Consider the following 16,105-nt stretch of genomic DNA (forward strand, 5'->3'; position numbering starts at 1 on the left):
ACCTAAATAACTACAGGTGGTGAGATAAGCTGCACAATATAATTGACCTTTCAGTATATTGTTGCACACACACCATCTATTTAGCAAATGCCCTTGTTATCAACAGCAGCCTTTTAAACTCACCTGAGCTAACAGGTATGTGAGCTGGTTACTCTGCTGCGCTTAAAATTTCTTTTTTGGTTTGCTACAATGCCTTTTCTGAAACGTTGTCTCCCTCTGCTGGAACACTGACTTCTTTCATTTAATGCCTGCAGACTATAAAAGAGAAACCAACCCAAAAAGTTTGGTTGATTAGTCTGTGGCATTCTTTTAAACTGTTGCTTATGGCGGTCTCTGTGAGCTTCTCAGTGACATTCAGCCATCCAGGTATCCCGCCTGCAGTAGACGGAATGTGGCAATGGAACGCTGGCTGCGCGTGTCATAATAGGCTCTGAGCCTTTATATACCTGCGCACAGCAGCAGCCACCTTCAGTCTGCTGCTGGACAGCCAGCAGCAGCAGCAGCAGCAGGAGAGGTAATTAATCAGCAACCCTCCTGCTAAGGGTAGACAGCTGCTCGTTCCACCCCCCCCCCCCCCGCCTTAATTGGTTCTCCTCCCTTCCAACGGTGTTGAGGCGGGTGGGAACAGCCGGGGGTTGAGGGTACTGTGCTAAAAGAAGTGGAGTTATGCAGATCTAAAACGCGTGGATTGCAGCAGCAGCAAGCCGAAAAGTGCAGGCATGTGAGGGATCTAGAGGTTGACAGCATGTCTTCTTAACGGGAGTCCAGGTGGCCATCTCCACAAATGGACTTTTCAGAATCCTTGGGTGGCACCGTAGTCGGAAACCAATTCTGGTTATCGCTTCTCGGCCTTTTGGCTAAGATCAAGTGTAGTATCTGTTCTTATCAGTTTAATATCTGATACGTCCCCTATCTGGGGACCATATATTAAATGGATTTTTAGAACAGGGAGATGGAAAAAGAGCTTGCTCTGTCCACTCCACGCATTGACCTGGTATTGCAGTATCTCCAGGACCGGTGCACCCCTTCTTTAATGCAGTTTCTAAAATCAGAAAGAATTGAATTCAATGCTTTTTGTTCATTTGGCTTGTTTGTCGGATTTTGGGATGGACTCTTTGGCTTTGCTTTTCTTCTCCTCATTGGATTTTTCATGTTAAAAGTTGCAGAAGCCAGATGACAAGCTCATTTTGGTTCAACTTCAGCAACTGTGCATTGCATTGCCATGTAATGTAATGCAATGCTATCTATCTAGCTCTCCCTCTATACTTCCTTTTGGATAAACAGACATATTAGGCAAGCATTTTGGAGCTTTCACCTAAATAACTACAGGTGGTGAGATAAGCTGCACAATATAATTGACCTTTCAGTATATTGTTGCACACACACCATCTATTTAGCAAATGCCCTTGTTATCAACAGCAGCCTTTTAAACTCACCTGAGCTAACAGGTATGTGAGCTGGTTACTCTGCTGCGCTTAAAATTTCTTTTTTGGTTTGCTACAATGCCTTTTCTGAAACGTTGTCTCCCTCTGCTGAAACACTGACTTCTTTCATTTAATGCCTGCAGACTATAAAAGAGAAACCAACCCAAAAAGTTTGGTTGATTAGTCTGTGGCATTCTTTTAAACTGTTGCTTATGGCGGTCTCTGTGAGCTTCTCAGTGACATTCAGCCATCCAGGTATCCCGCCTGCAGTAGACGGAATGTGGCAATGGAACGCTGGCTGCGTGTGTCATAATAGGCTCTGAGCCTTTATATACCTGCGCACAGCAGCAGCCACCTTCAGTCTGCTGCTGGACAGCCAGCAGCAGCAGCAGCAGCAGGAGAGGTAATTAATCAGCAACCCTCCTGCTAAGGGTAGACAGCTGCTCGTTCCACCCCCCCCCGCCTTAATTGGTTCTCCTCCCTTCCAACGGTGTTGAGGCGGGTGGGAACAGCCGGGGGTTGAGGGTACTGTGCTAAAAGAGGTGGAGTTATGCAGATCTAAAACGCGTGGATTGCAGCAGCAGCAAGCCGAAAAGTGCAGGCATGTGAGGGATCTAGAGGTTGACAGCATGTCTTCTTAACGGGAGTCCAGGTGGCCATCTCCACAAATGGACTTTTCAGAATCCTTGGGTGGCACCGTAGTCGGAAACCAATTCTGGTTATCGCTTCTTGGCCTTTTGGCTAAGATCAAGTGTAGTATCTGTTCTTATCAGTTTAATATCTGATACGTCCCCTATCTGGGGACCATATATTAAATGGATTTTTAGAACAGGGAGATGGAAAAAGAGCTTGCTCTGTCCACTCCACGCATTGACCTGGTATTGCAGTATCTCCAGGACCGGTGCACCCCTTCTTTAATGCAGTTTCTAAAATCAGAAAGAATTGAATTCAATGCTTTTTGTTCATTTGGCTTGTTTGTCGGATTTTGGGATGGACTCTTTGGCTTTGCTTTTCTTCTCCTCATTGGATTTTTCATGTTAAAAGTTGCAGAAGCCAGATGACAAGCTCATTTTGGTTCAACTTCAGCAACTGTGCATTGCATTGCCATGTAATGTAATGCAATGCTATCTATCTAGCTCTCCCTCTATACTTCCTTTTGGATAAACAGACATATTAGGCAAGCATTTTGGAGCTTTCACCTAAATAACTACAGGTGGTGAGATAAGCTGCACAATATAATTGACCTTTCAGTATATTGTTGCACACACACCATCTATTTAGCAAATGCCCTTGTTATCAACAGCAGCCTTTTAAACTCACCTGAGCTAACAGGTATGTGAGCTGGTTACTCTGCTGCGCTTAAAATTTCTTTTTTGGTTTGCTACAATGCCTTTTCTGAAACGTTGTCTCCCTCTGCTGGAACACTGACTTCTTTCATTTAATGCCTGCAGACTATAAAAGAGAAACCAACCCAAAAAGTTTGGTTGATTAGTCTGTGGCATTCTTTTAAACTGTTGCTTATGGCGGTCTCTGTGAGCTTCTCAGTGACATTCAGCCATCCAGGTATCCCGCCTGCAGTAGACGGAATGTGGCAATGGAACGCTGGCTGCGCGTGTCATAATAGGCTCTGAGCCTTTATATACCTGCGCACAGCAGCAGCCACCTTCAGTCTGCTGCTGGACAGCCAGCAGCAGCAGCAGCAGCAGGAGAGGTAATTAATCAGCAACCCTCCTGCTAAGGGTAGACAGCTGCTCGTTCCACCCCCCCCCCCCGCCTTAATTGGTTATCCTCCCTTCCAACGGTGTTGAGGCGGGTGGGAACAGCCGGGGGTTGAGGGTACTGTGCTAAAAGAGGTGGAGTTATGCAGATCTAAAACGCGTGGATTGCAGCAGCAGCAAGCCGAAAAGTGCAGGCATGTGAGGGATCTAGAGGTTGACAGCATGTCTTCTTAACGGGAGTCCAGGTGGCCATCTCCACAAATGGACTTTTCAGAATCCTTGGGTGGCACCGTAGTCGGAAACCAATTCTGGTTATCGCTTCTCGGCCTTTTGGCTAAGATCAAGTGTAGTATCTGTTCTTATCAGTTTAATATCTGATACGTCCCCTATCTGGGGACCATATATTAAATGGATTTTTAGAACAGGGAGATGGAAAAAGAGCTTGCTCTGTCCACTCCACGCATTGACCTGGTATTGCAGTATCTCCAGGACCGGTGCACCCCTTCTTTAATGCAGTTTCTAAAATCAGAAAGAATTGAATTCAATGCTTTTTGTTCATTTGGCTTGTTTGTCGGATTTTGGGATGGACTCTTTGGCTTTGCTTTTCTTCTCCTCATTGGATTTTTCATGTTAAAAGTTGCAGAAGCCAGATGACAAGCTCATTTTGGTTCAACTTCAGCAACTGTGCATTGCATTGCCATGTAATGTAATGCAATGCTATCTATCTAGCTCTCCCTCTATACTTCCTTTTGGATAAACAGACATATTAGGAAAGCATTTTGGAGCTTTCACCTAAATAACTACAGGTGGTGAGATAAGCTGCACAATATAATTGACCTTTCAGTATATTGTTGCACACACACCATCTATTTAGCAAATGCCCTTGTTATCAACAGCAGCCTTTTAAACTCACCTGAGCTAACAGGTATGTGAGCTGGTTACTCTGCTGCGCTTAAAATTTCTTTTTTGGTTTGCTACAATGCCTTTTCTGAAACGTTGTCTCCCTCTGCTGGAACACTGACTTCTTTCATTTAATGCCTGCAGACTATAAAAGAGAAACCAACCCAAAAAGTTTGGTTGATTAGTCTGTGGCATTCTTTTAAACTGTTGCTTATGGCGGTCTCTGTGAGCTTCTCAGTGACATTCAGCCATCCAGGTATCCCGCCTGCAGTAGACGGAATGTGGCAATGGAACGCTGGCTGCGCGTGTCATAATAGGCTCTGAGCCTTTATATACCTGCGCACAGCAGCAGCCACCTTCAGTCTGCTGCTGGACAGCCAGCAGCAGCAGCAGCAGCAGGAGAGGTAATTAATCAGCAACCCTCCTGCTAAGGGTAGACAGCTGCTCGTTCCACCCCCCCCCCCCCCGCCTTAATTGGTTCTCCTCCCTTCCAACGGTGTTGAGGCGGGTGGGAACAGCCGGGGGTTGAGGGTACTGTGCTAAAAGAAGTGGAGTTATGCAGATCTAAAACGCGTGGATTGCAGCAGCAGCAAGCCGAAAAGTGCAGGCATGTGAGGGATCTAGAGGTTGACAGCATGTCTTCTTAACGGGAGTCCAGGTGGCCATCTCCACAAATGGACTTTTCAGAATCCTTGGGTGGCACCGTAGTCGGAAACCAATTCTGGTTATCGCTTCTCGGCCTTTTGGCTAAGATCAAGTGTAGTATCTGTTCTTATCAGTTTAATATCTGATACGTCCCCTATCTGGGGACCATATATTAAATGGATTTTTAGAACAGGGAGATGGAAAAAGAGCTTGCTCTGTCCACTCCACGCATTGACCTGGTATTGCAGTATCTCCAGGACCGGTGCACCCCTTCTTTAATGCAGTTTCTAAAATCAGAAAGAATTGAATTCAATGCTTTTTGTTCATTTGGCTTGTTTGTCGGATTTTGGGATGGACTCTTTGGCTTTGCTTTTCTTCTCCTCATTGGATTTTTCATGTTAAAAGTTGCAGAAGCCAGATGACAAGCTCATTTTGGTTCAACTTCAGCAACTGTGCATTGCATTGCCATGTAATGTAATGCAATGCTATCTATCTAGCTCTCCCTCTATACTTCCTTTTGGATAAACAGACATATTAGGCAAGCATTTTGGAGCTTTCACCTAAATAACTACAGGTGGTGAGATAAGCTGCACAATATAATTGACCTTTCAGTATATTGTTGCACACACACCATCTATTTAGCAAATGCCCTTGTTATCAACAGCAGCCTTTTAAACTCACCTGAGCTAACAGGTATGTGAGCTGGTTACTCTGCTGCGCTTAAAATTTCTTTTTTGGTTTGCTACAATGCCTTTTCTGAAACGTTGTCTCCCTCTGCTGGAACACTGACTTCTTTCATTTAATGCCTGCAGACTATAAAAGAGAAACCAACCCAAAAAGTTTGGTTGATTAGTCTGTGGCATTCTTTTAAACTGTTGCTTATGGCGGTCTCTGTGAGCTTCTCAGTGACATTCAGCCATCCAGGTATCCCGCCTGCAGTAGACGGAATGTGGCAATGGAACGCTGGCTGCGTGTGTCATAATAGGCTCTGAGCCTTTATATACCTGCGCACAGCAGCAGCCACCTTCAGTCTGCTGCTGGACAGCCAGCAGCAGCAGCAGCAGCAGGAGAGGTAATTAATCAGCAACCCTCCTGCTAAGGGTAGACAGCTGCTCGTTCCACCCCCCCCCGCCTTAATTGGTTCTCCTCCCTTCCAACGGTGTTGAGGCGGGTGGGAACAGCCGGGGGTTGAGGGTACTGTGCTAAAAGAGGTGGAGTTATGCAGATCTAAAACGCGTGGATTGCAGCAGCAGCAAGCCGAAAAGTGCAGGCATGTGAGGGATCTAGAGGTTGACAGCATGTCTTCTTAACGGGAGTCCAGGTGGCCATCTCCACAAATGGACTTTTCAGAATCCTTGGGTGGCACCGTAGTCGGAAACCAATTCTGGTTATCGCTTCTTGGCCTTTTGGCTAAGATCAAGTGTAGTATCTGTTCTTATCAGTTTAATATCTGATACGTCCCCTATCTGGGGACCATATATTAAATGGATTTTTAGAACAGGGAGATGGAAAAAGAGCTTGCTCTGTCCACTCCACGCATTGACCTGGTATTGCAGTATCTCCAGGACCGGTGCACCCCTTCTTTAATGCAGTTTCTAAAATCAGAAAGAATTGAATTCAATGCTTTTTGTTCATTTGGCTTGTTTGTCGGATTTTGGGATGGACTCTTTGGCTTTGCTTTTCTTCTCCTCATTGGATTTTTCATGTTAAAAGTTGCAGAAGCCAGATGACAAGCTCATTTTGGTTCAACTTCAGCAACTGTGCATTGCATTGCCATGTAATGTAATGCAATGCTATCTATCTAGCTCTCCCTCTATACTTCCTTTTGGATAAACAGACATATTAGGCAAGCATTTTGGAGCTTTCACCTAAATAACTACAGGTGGTGAGATAAGCTGCACAATATAATTGACCTTTCAGTATATTGTTGCACACACACCATCTATTTAGCAAATGCCCTTGTTATCAACAGCAGCCTTTTAAACTCACCTGAGCTAACAGGTATGTGAGCTGGTTACTCTGCTGCGCTTAAAATTTCTTTTTTGGTTTGCTACAATGCCTTTTCTGAAACGTTGTCTCCCTCTGCTGGAACACTGACTTCTTTCATTTAATGCCTGCAGACTATAAAAGAGAAACCAACCCAAAAAGTTTGGTTGATTAGTCTGTGGCATTCTTTTAAACTGTTGCTTATGGCGGTCTCTGTGAGCTTCTCAGTGACATTCAGCCATCCAGGTATCCCGCCTGCAGTAGACGGAATGTGGCAATGGAACGCTGGCTGCGCGTGTCATAATAGGCTCTGAGCCTTTATATACCTGCGCACAGCAGCAGCCACCTTCAGTCTGCTGCTGGACAGCCAGCAGCAGCAGCAGCAGCAGGAGAGGTAATTAATCAGCAACCCTCCTGCTAAGGGTAGACAGCTGCTCGTTCCACCCCCCCCCCCCGCCTTAATTGGTTATCCTCCCTTCCAACGGTGTTGAGGCGGGTGGGAACAGCCGGGGGTTGAGGGTACTGTGCTAAAAGAGGTGGAGTTATGCAGATCTAAAACGCGTGGATTGCAGCAGCAGCAAGCCGAAAAGTGCAGGCATGTGAGGGATCTAGAGGTTGACAGCATGTCTTCTTAACGGGAGTCCAGGTGGCCATCTCCACAAATGGACTTTTCAGAATCCTTGGGTGGCACCGTAGTCGGAAACCAATTCTGGTTATCGCTTCTCGGCCTTTTGGCTAAGATCAAGTGTAGTATCTGTTCTTATCAGTTTAATATCTGATACGTCCCCTATCTGGGGACCATATATTAAATGGATTTTTAGAACAGGGAGATGGAAAAAGAGCTTGCTCTGTCCACTCCACGCATTGACCTGGTATTGCAGTATCTCCAGGACCGGTGCACCCCTTCTTTAATGCAGTTTCTAAAATCAGAAAGAATTGAATTCAATGCTTTTTGTTCATTTGGCTTGTTTGTCGGATTTTGGGATGGACTCTTTGGCTTTGCTTTTCTTCTCCTCATTGGATTTTTCATGTTAAAAGTTGCAGAAGCCAGATGACAAGCTCATTTTGGTTCAACTTCAGCAACTGTGCATTGCATTGCCATGTAATGTAATGCAATGCTATCTATCTAGCTCTCCCTCTATACTTCCTTTTGGATAAACAGACATATTAGGCAAGCATTTTGGAGCTTTCACCTAAATAACTACAGGTGGTGAGATAAGCTGCACAATATAATTGACCTTTCAGTATATTGTTGCACACACACCATCTATTTAGCAAATGCCCTTGTTATCAACAGCAGCCTTTTAAACTCACCTGAGCTAACAGGTATGTGAGCTGGTTACTCTGCTGCGCTTAAAATTTCTTTTTTGGTTTGCTACAATGCCTTTTCTGAAACGTTGTCTCCCTCTGCTGGAACACTGACTTCTTTCATTTAATGCCTGCAGACTATAAAAGAGAAACCAACCCAAAAAGTTTGGTTGATTAGTCTGTGGCATTCTTTTAAACTGTTGCTTATGGCGGTCTCTGTGAGCTTCTCAGTGACATTCAGCCATCCAGGTATCCCGCCTGCAGTAGACGGAATGTGGCAATGGAACGCTGGCTGCGTGTGTCATAATAGGCTCTGAGCCTTTATATACCTGCGCACAGCAGCAGCCACCTTCAGTCTGCTGCTGGACAGCCAGCAGCAGCAGCAGCAGCAGGAGAGGTAATTAATCAGCAACCCTCCTGCTAAGGGTAGACAGCTGCTCGTTCCACCCCCCCCCCGCCTTAATTGGTTCTCCTCCCTTCCAACGGTGTTGAGGCGGGTGGGAACAGCCGGGGGTTGAGGGTACTGTGCTAAAAGAGGTGGAGTTATGCAGATCTAAAACGCGTGGATTGCAGCAGCAGCAAGCCGAAAAGTGCAGGCATGTGAGGGATCTAGAGGTTGACAGCATGTCTTCTTAACGGGAGTCCAGGTGGCCATCTCCACAAATGGACTTTTCAGAATCCTTGGGTGGCACCGTAGTCGGAAACCAATTCTGGTTATCGCTTCTCGGCCTTTTGGCTAAGATCAAGTGTAGTATCTGTTCTTATCAGTGTTCCACTTTGTCTGGGGATCCAAGATGGACAGAGTCAGGCGGGCCGTCATGTACAAGGAGCCTTGCAAGGGTGGGAAGGGCGTTCCAGATATCCCCACCCTCCTGCGATCCTCTTTTGTGTGTGATTGTGTCCGCCGGACTTTGCAAGTCAAGAATGGCTCCGCGGGCAGGTCCATGTCTCGCTTCTTCCTGCTTCCTCTTTGGAGGCGACTCGGCTGGGACAAGTGGGACAGCTCCTTCCCCTACAACTGGACGACGCCATGGTTCTACGGAGACGTCGTTCGATTTGTGGGGGAACATCAACTGGAGGGACTCAAGCCCGACTTGTGGAAGCCCAAAACTATCCACAAGCTCATCAGAGCCAAGGATGACATGGAGAACATCGCAGGACTTCACCAGGACACGCTGGAGACTGTGTGGACAAATGTGTCGTCTGACAGGCTGACCAACGGGCACAAGGACTTGTCGTGGATGGCGATTCAGGGCGGACTGCCCGTCCGGTCATTCATGCATGCCCGGAACCTGTGCAAGACCCGGTACTGCCCAAGGTGCCCCTTCGTGGAGGAAACATCTTTGCACACTTTTTGGGACTGCGGATTTGCACAGCGCCTGTTGACTGCTCTTGAGGACGACCTGAGGAACTCTGTCCCCAGGGCGAGCCTATCGCACCATTCTGTGCTTTATGGACTCTTCCCTGGGGTTCATACCGTCGGAGCCATCCAGGAGGCTTGGCGCCTTATGAACTGCTTCAAGGATGCCGTTTGGGTCGCCAGGAACCGGCTCATCTGGAGGAGGGAGAGGATGTCCATCCAGGACTGCCGCAGGCTGATCCACAGCCTGCTCAGAGACTATTCCATCGTGGACGGTCCGGAGGACGAGGATGAGGACTAAACCCCTCCTCCCCCTCTCCCCTTATGTGTCTTGTCTTTCAATAAAGCTTCGGGCCTGTGATTTTCCCCTCCCCATCCCCTTTTTCCCAATCCCCATCCCTTATCACGGTTCGTCGTACTGTATTGATTGACATGCTTTTTCTTTCAGATTGAGTGTTTTGTGTAGCATAGGGGTGTGATGTGTCTAGTTAGTGCGTCGTATCCTCATGCTATGTAAATATGATGTAGAATTCTGTGTGTACTGGGCTGCGGCACTGTACACTGTCTGTTAACTTATTTTTTGTGCTAATAAAAGATATATTCAATCAAAAAATCTGTTCTTATCAGTTTAATATCTGATACGTCCCCTATCTGGGGACCATATATTAAATGGATTTTTAGAACAGGGAGATGGAAAAAGAGCTTGCTCTGTCCACTCCACGCATTGACCTGGTATTGCAGTATCTCCAGGACCGGTGCACCCCTTCTTTAATGCAGTTTCTAAAATCAGAAAGAATTTAATTCAATGCTTTTTGTTCATTTGGCTTGTTTGTCGGATTTTGGGATGGACTCTTTGGCTTTGCTTTTCTTCTCCTCATTGGATTTTTCATGTTAAAAGTTGCAGAAGCCAGATGACAAGCTCATTTTGGTTCAACTTCAGCAACTGTGCATTGCATTGCCATGTAATGTAATGCAATGCTATCTATCTAGCTCTCCCTCTATACTTCCTTTTGGATAAACAGACATATTAGGCAAGCATTTTGGAGCTTTCACCTAAATAACTACAGGTGGTGAGATAAGCTGCACAATATAATTGACCTTTCAGTATATTGTTGCACACACACCATCTATTTAGCAAATGCCCTTGTTATCAACAGCAGCCTTTTAAACTCACCTGAGCTAACAGGTATGTGAGCTGGTTACTCTGCTGCGCTTAAAATTTCTTTTTTGGTTTGCTACAATGCCTTTTCTGAAACGTTGTCTCCCTCTGCTGGAACACTGACTTCTTTCATTTAATGCCTGCAGACTATAAAAGAGAAACCAACCCAAAAAGTTTGGTTGATTAGTCTGTGGCATTCTTTTAAACTGTTGCTTATGGCGGTCTCTGTGAGCTTCTCAGTGACATTCAGCCATCCAGGTATCCCGCCTGCAGTAGACGGAATGTGGCAATGGAACGCTGGCTGCGCGTGTCATAATAGGCTCTGAGCCTTTATATACCTGCGCACAGCAGCAGCCACCTTCAGTCTGCTGCTGGACAGCCAGCAGCAGCAGCAGCAGCAGGAGAGGTAATTAATCAGCAACCCTCCTGCTAAGGGTAGACAGCTGCTCGTTCCACCCCCCCCCCCGCCTTAATTGGTTCTCCTCCCTTCCAACGGTGTTGAGGCGGGTGGGAACAGCCGGGGGTTGAGGGTACTGTGCTAAAAGAGGTGGAGTTATGCAGATCTAAAACGCGTGGATTGCAGCAGCAGCAAGCCGAAAAGTGCAGGCATGTGAGGGATCTAGAGGTTGACAGCATGTCTTCTTAACGGGAGTCCAGGTGGCCATCTCCACAAATGGACTTTTCAGAATCCTTGGGTGGCACCGTAGTCGGAAACCAATTCTGGTTATCGCTTCTCGGCCTTTTGGCTAAGATCAAGTGTAGTATCTGTTCTTATCAGTTTAATATCTGATACGTCCCCTATCTGGGGACCATATATTAAATGGATTTTTAGAACAGGGAGATGGAAAAAGAGCTTGCTCTGTCCACTCCACGCATTGACCTGGTATTGCAGTATCTCCAGGACCGGTGCACCCCTTCTTTAATGCAGTTTCTAAAATCAGAAAGAATTGAATTCAATGCTTTTTGTTCATTTGGCTTGTTTGTCGGATTTTGGGATGGACTCTTTGGCTTTGCTTTTCTTCTCCTCATTGGATTTTTCATGTTAAAAGTTGCAGAAGCCAGATGACAAGCTCATTTTGGTTCAACTTCAGCAACTGTGCATTGCATTGCCATGTAATGTAATGCAATGCTATCTATCTAGCTCTCCCTCTATACTTCCTTTTGGATAAACAGACATATTAGGCAAGCATTTTGGAGCTTTCACCTAAATAACTACAGGTGGTGAGATAAGCTGCACAATATAATTGACCTTTCAGTATATTGTTGCACACACACCATCTATTTAGCAAATGCCCTTGTTATCAACAGCAGCCTTTTAAACTCACCTGAGCTAACAGGTATGTGAGCTGGTTACTCTGCTGCGCTTAAAATTTCTTTTTTGGTTTGCTACAATGCCTTTTCTGAAACGTTGTCTCCCTCTGCTGGAACACTGACTTCTTTCATTTAATGCCTGCAGACTATAAAAGAGAAACCAACCCAAAAAGTTTGGTTGATTAGTCTGTGGCATTCTTTTAAACTGTTGCTTATGGCGGTCTCTGTGAGCTTCTCAGTGACATTCAGCCATCCAGGTATCCCGCCTGCAGTAGACGGAATGTGGCAATGGAACGCTGGCTGCGCGTGTCATAATAGGCTCTGAGCCTTTATATACCTGCGCACAGCAGCAGCCACCTTCAGTCTGCTGCTGGACAGCCAGCAGCAGCAGCAGCAGCAGGAGAGGTAATTAATCAGCAACCCTCCTGCTAAGGGTAGACAGCTGCTCGTTCCACCCCCCCCCCCGCCTTAATTGGTTATCCTCCCTTCCAACGTTGTTGAGGCGGGTGGGAACAGCCGGGGGTTGAGGGTACTGTGCTAAAAGAGGTGGAGTTATGCAGATCTAAAACGCGTGGATTGCAGCAGCAGCAAGCCGAAAAGTGCAGGCATGTGAGGGATCTAGAGGTTGACAGCATGTCTTCTTAACGGGAGTCCAGGTGGCCATCTCCACAAATGGACTTTTCAGAATCCTTGGGTGGCACCGTAGTCGGAAACCAATTCTGGTTATCGCTTCTCGGCCTTTTGGCTAAGATCAAGTGTAGTATCTGTTCTTATCAGTTTAATATCTGATACGTCCCCTATCTGGGGACCATATATTAAATGGATTTTTAGAACAGGGAGATGGAAAAAGAGCTTGCTCTGTCCACTCCACGCATTGACCTGGTATTGCAGTATCTCCAGGACCGGTGCACCCCTTCTTTAATGCAGTTTCTAAAATCAGAAAGAATTGAATTCAATGCTTTTTGTTCATTTGGCTTGTTTGTCGGATTTTGGGATGGACTCTTTGGCTTTGCTTTTCTTCTCCTCATTGGATTTTTCATGTTAAAAGTTGCAGAAGCCAGATGACAAGCTCATTTTGGTTCAACTTCAGCAACTGTGCATTGCATTGCCATGTAATGTAATGCAATGCTATCTATCTAGCTCTCCCTCTATACTTCCTTTTGGATAAACAGACATATTAGGCAAGCATTTTGGAGCTTTCACCTAAATAACTACAGGTGGTGAGATAAGCTGCACAATATAATTGACCTTTCAGTATATTGTTGCACACACACCATCTATTTAGCAAATGCCCTTGTTATCAACAGCAGCCTTTTAAACTCACCTGAGCTAACAGGTATGTGAGCTGGTTACTCTGCTGCGCTTAAAATTTCTTTTTTGGTTTGCTACAATGCCTTTTCTGAAACGTTGTCTCCCTCTGCTGGAACACTGACTTCTTTCATTTAATGCCTGCAGACTATAAAAGAGAAACCAACCCAAAAAGTTTGGTTGATTAGTCTGTGGCATTCTTTTAAACTGTTGCTTATGGCGGTCTCTGTGAGCTTCTCAGTGACATTCAGCCATCCAGGTATCCCGCCTGCAGTAGACGGAATGTGGCAATGGAACGCTGGCTGCGCGTGTCATAATAGGCTCTGAGCCTTTATATACCTGCGCACAGCAGCAGCCACCTTCAGTCTGCTGCTGGACAGCCAGCAGCAGCAGCAGCAGCAGGAGAGGTAATTAATCAGCAACCCTCCTGCTAAGGGTAGACAGCTGCTCGTTCCACCCCCCCCCCCCGCCTTAATTGGTTCTCCTCCCTTCCAACGGTGTTGAGGCGGGTGGGAACAGCCGGGGGTTGAGGGTACTGTGCTAAAAGAGGTGGAGTTATGCAGATCTAAAACGCGTGGATTGCAGCAGCAGCAAGCCGAAAAGTGCAGGCATGTGAGGGATCTAGAGGTTGACAGCATGTCTTCTTAACGGGAGTCCAGGTGGCCATCTCCACAAATGGACTTTTCAGAATCCTTGGGTGGCACCGTAGTCGGAAACCAATTCTGGTTATCGTTTCTCGGCCTTTTGGCTAAGATCAAGTGTAGTATCTGTTCTTATCAGTGTTTCACTTTGTCTGGGGATCCAAGATGGACAGAGTCAGGCGGGCCGTCATGTACAAGGAGCCTTGCAAGGGTGGGAAGGGCGTTCCAGATATCCCCACCCTCCTGCGATCCTCTTTTGTGTGTGATTGTGTCCGCCGGACTTTGCAAGTCAAGAATGGCTCCGCGGGCAGGTCCATGTCTCGCTTCTTCCTGCTTCCTCTTTGGAGGCGACTCGGCTGGGACAAGTGGGACAGCTCCTTCCCCTACAACTGGACGACGCCATGGTTCTACGGAGACGTCGTTCGATTTATGGGGGAACATCAACTGGAGGGACTCAAGCCCGACTTGTGGAAGCCCAAAACTATCCACAAGCTCATCAGAGCCAAGGATGACATGGAGAACATCGCAGGACTTCACCAGGACACGCTGGAGACTGTGTGGACAAATGTGTCGTCTGACAGGCTGACCAACGGGCACAAGGACTTGTCGTGGATGGCGATTCAGGGCGGACTGCCCGTCCGGTCATTCATGCATGCCCGGAACCTGTGCAAGACCCGGTACTGCCCAAGGTGCCCCTTCGTGGAGGAAACATCTTTGCACACTTTTTGGGACTGCGGATTTGCACAGCGCCTGTTGACTGCCCTTGAGGACGACCTGAGGAACTCTGTCCCCAGGGCGAGCCTATCGCACCATTCTGTGCTTTATGGACTCTTCCCTGGGGTTCATACCGTCGGAGCCATCCAGGAGGCTTGGCGCCTTATGAACTGCTTCAAGGATGCCGTTTGGGTCGCCAGGAACCGGCTCATCTTGAGGAGGGAGAGGATGTCCATCCAGGACTGCCGCAGGCTGATCCACAGCCTGCTCAGAGACTATTCCATCGTGGACGGTCCGGAGGACGAGGATGAGGACTAAACCCCTCCTCCCCCTCTCCCCTTATGTGTCTTGTATTTCAATAAAGCTTCGGGCCTGTGATTTTCCCCTCACCATCCCCTTTTTCCCAATCCCCATCCCTTATCACGGTTCGTCGTACTGTATTGATTGACATGCTTTTTCTTTCAGATTGAGTGTTTTGTGTAGCATAGGGGTGTGATGTGTCTAGTTAGTGCGTCGTATACTCATGCTATGTAAATATGATGTAGAATTCTGTGTGTACTGGGCTGCGGCACTGTACACTGTCTGTTAACTTATTTTTTGTGCTAATAAAAGATATATTCAATCAAAAAATCTGTTCTTATCAGTTTAATATCTGATACGTCCCCTATCTGGGGACCATATATTAAATGGATTTTTAGAACAGGGAGATGGAAAAAGAGCTTGCTCTGTCCACTCCACGCATTGACCTGGTATTGCAGTATCTCCAGGACCGGTGCACCCCTTCTTTAATGCAGTTTCTAAAATCAGAAAGAATTGAATTCAATGCTTTTTGTTCATTTGGCTTGTTTGTCGGATTTTGGGATGGACTCTTTGGCTTTGCTTTTCTTCTCCTCATTGGATTTTTCATGTTAAAAGTTGCAGAAGCCAGATGACAAGCTCATTTTGGTTCAACTTCAGCAACTGTGCATTGCATTGCCATGTAATGTAATGCAATGCTATCTATCTAGCTCTCCCTCTATACTTCCTTTTGGATAAACAGACATATTAGGCAAGCATTTTGGAGCTTTCACCTAAATAACTACAGGTGGTGAGATAAGCTGCACAATATAATTGACCTTTCAGTATATTGTTGCACACACACCATCTATTTAGCAAATGCCCTTGTTATCAACAGCAGCCTTTTAAACTCACCTGAGCTAACAGGTATGTGAGCTGGTTACTCTGCTGCGCTTAAAATTTCTTTTTTGGTTTGCTACAATGCCTTTTCTGAAACGTTGTCTCCCTCTGCTGGAACACTGACTTCTTTCATTTAATGCCTGCAGACTATAAAAGAGAAACCAACCCAAAAAGTTTGGTTGATTAGTCTGTGGCATTCTTTTAAACTGTTGCTTATGGCGGTCTCTGTGAGCTTCTCAGTGACATTCAGCCATCCAGGTATCCCGCCTGCAGTAGACGGAATGTGGCAATGGAACGCTGGCTGCGCGTGTCATAATAGGCTCTGAGCCTTTATATACCTGCGCACAGCAGCAGCCACCTTCAGTCTGCTGCTGGACAGCCAGCAGCAGCAGCAGCAGCAGGAGAGGTAATTAATCAGCAACCCTCCTGCTAAGGGTAGACAGCTGCTCGTTCCA

General features: G+C 46.5%; 10 non-coding genes and 2 pseudogenes across 10 annotated transcripts; all 12 read left to right on the forward strand.

Moving 5' to 3' along the window:
• Positions 1–837: 837 nt before the first annotated feature.
• LOC141159046 (U2 spliceosomal RNA) lies at positions 838–1,028 on the forward strand. The gene has a single exon (XR_012249060.1). It is a non-coding gene; the product is annotated as a U2 spliceosomal RNA (small nuclear RNA).
• Positions 1,029–2,145: 1,117 nt separating this feature from the next.
• LOC141159416 (U2 spliceosomal RNA) lies at positions 2,146–2,336 on the forward strand. Its single transcript, XR_012249423.1, has one exon. It is a non-coding gene; the product is annotated as a U2 spliceosomal RNA (small nuclear RNA).
• A 1,120-nt stretch (positions 2,337–3,456) lies between these two features.
• LOC141159047 (U2 spliceosomal RNA) lies at positions 3,457–3,647 on the forward strand. The gene has a single exon (XR_012249061.1). It is a non-coding gene; the product is annotated as a U2 spliceosomal RNA (small nuclear RNA).
• A 1,122-nt stretch (positions 3,648–4,769) lies between these two features.
• LOC141159048 (U2 spliceosomal RNA) lies at positions 4,770–4,960 on the forward strand. The gene has a single exon (XR_012249062.1). It is a non-coding gene; the product is annotated as a U2 spliceosomal RNA (small nuclear RNA).
• Positions 4,961–6,077: 1,117 nt separating this feature from the next.
• On the forward strand, positions 6,078–6,268 carry LOC141159417 (U2 spliceosomal RNA). The gene has a single exon (XR_012249424.1). It is a non-coding gene; the product is annotated as a U2 spliceosomal RNA (small nuclear RNA).
• Positions 6,269–7,388: 1,120 nt separating this feature from the next.
• Positions 7,389–7,579, forward strand: LOC141159049 (U2 spliceosomal RNA). Its single transcript, XR_012249063.1, has one exon. It is a non-coding gene; the product is annotated as a U2 spliceosomal RNA (small nuclear RNA).
• A 1,118-nt stretch (positions 7,580–8,697) lies between these two features.
• Positions 8,698–8,816, forward strand: LOC141160276 (U2 spliceosomal RNA; annotated as a pseudogene).
• Positions 8,817–9,914: 1,098 nt separating this feature from the next.
• On the forward strand, positions 9,915–10,107 carry LOC141160123 (U2 spliceosomal RNA). The gene has a single exon (XR_012250099.1). It is a non-coding gene; the product is annotated as a U2 spliceosomal RNA (small nuclear RNA).
• Positions 10,108–11,226: 1,119 nt separating this feature from the next.
• On the forward strand, positions 11,227–11,417 carry LOC141159050 (U2 spliceosomal RNA). Its single transcript, XR_012249064.1, has one exon. It is a non-coding gene; the product is annotated as a U2 spliceosomal RNA (small nuclear RNA).
• A 1,119-nt stretch (positions 11,418–12,536) lies between these two features.
• Positions 12,537–12,727, forward strand: LOC141159051 (U2 spliceosomal RNA). Its single transcript, XR_012249065.1, has one exon. It is a non-coding gene; the product is annotated as a U2 spliceosomal RNA (small nuclear RNA).
• A 1,120-nt stretch (positions 12,728–13,847) lies between these two features.
• LOC141160284 (U2 spliceosomal RNA) lies at positions 13,848–13,966 on the forward strand (annotated as a pseudogene).
• A 1,098-nt stretch (positions 13,967–15,064) lies between these two features.
• Positions 15,065–15,257, forward strand: LOC141160124 (U2 spliceosomal RNA). Its single transcript, XR_012250100.1, has one exon. It is a non-coding gene; the product is annotated as a U2 spliceosomal RNA (small nuclear RNA).
• The last annotated feature ends 848 nt before the right edge of the window (positions 15,258–16,105 follow it).

The sequence above is a fragment of the Phyllobates terribilis genome, unplaced genomic scaffold (assembly GCF_046119375.1).
Source record: "Phyllobates terribilis strain yellow unplaced genomic scaffold, ASM4611937v1 Scaffold_8__6_contigs__length_399053987, whole genome shotgun sequence".
In the NCBI taxonomy this organism is placed as follows: Eukaryota; Metazoa; Chordata; class Amphibia; order Anura; family Dendrobatidae; genus Phyllobates; species Phyllobates terribilis.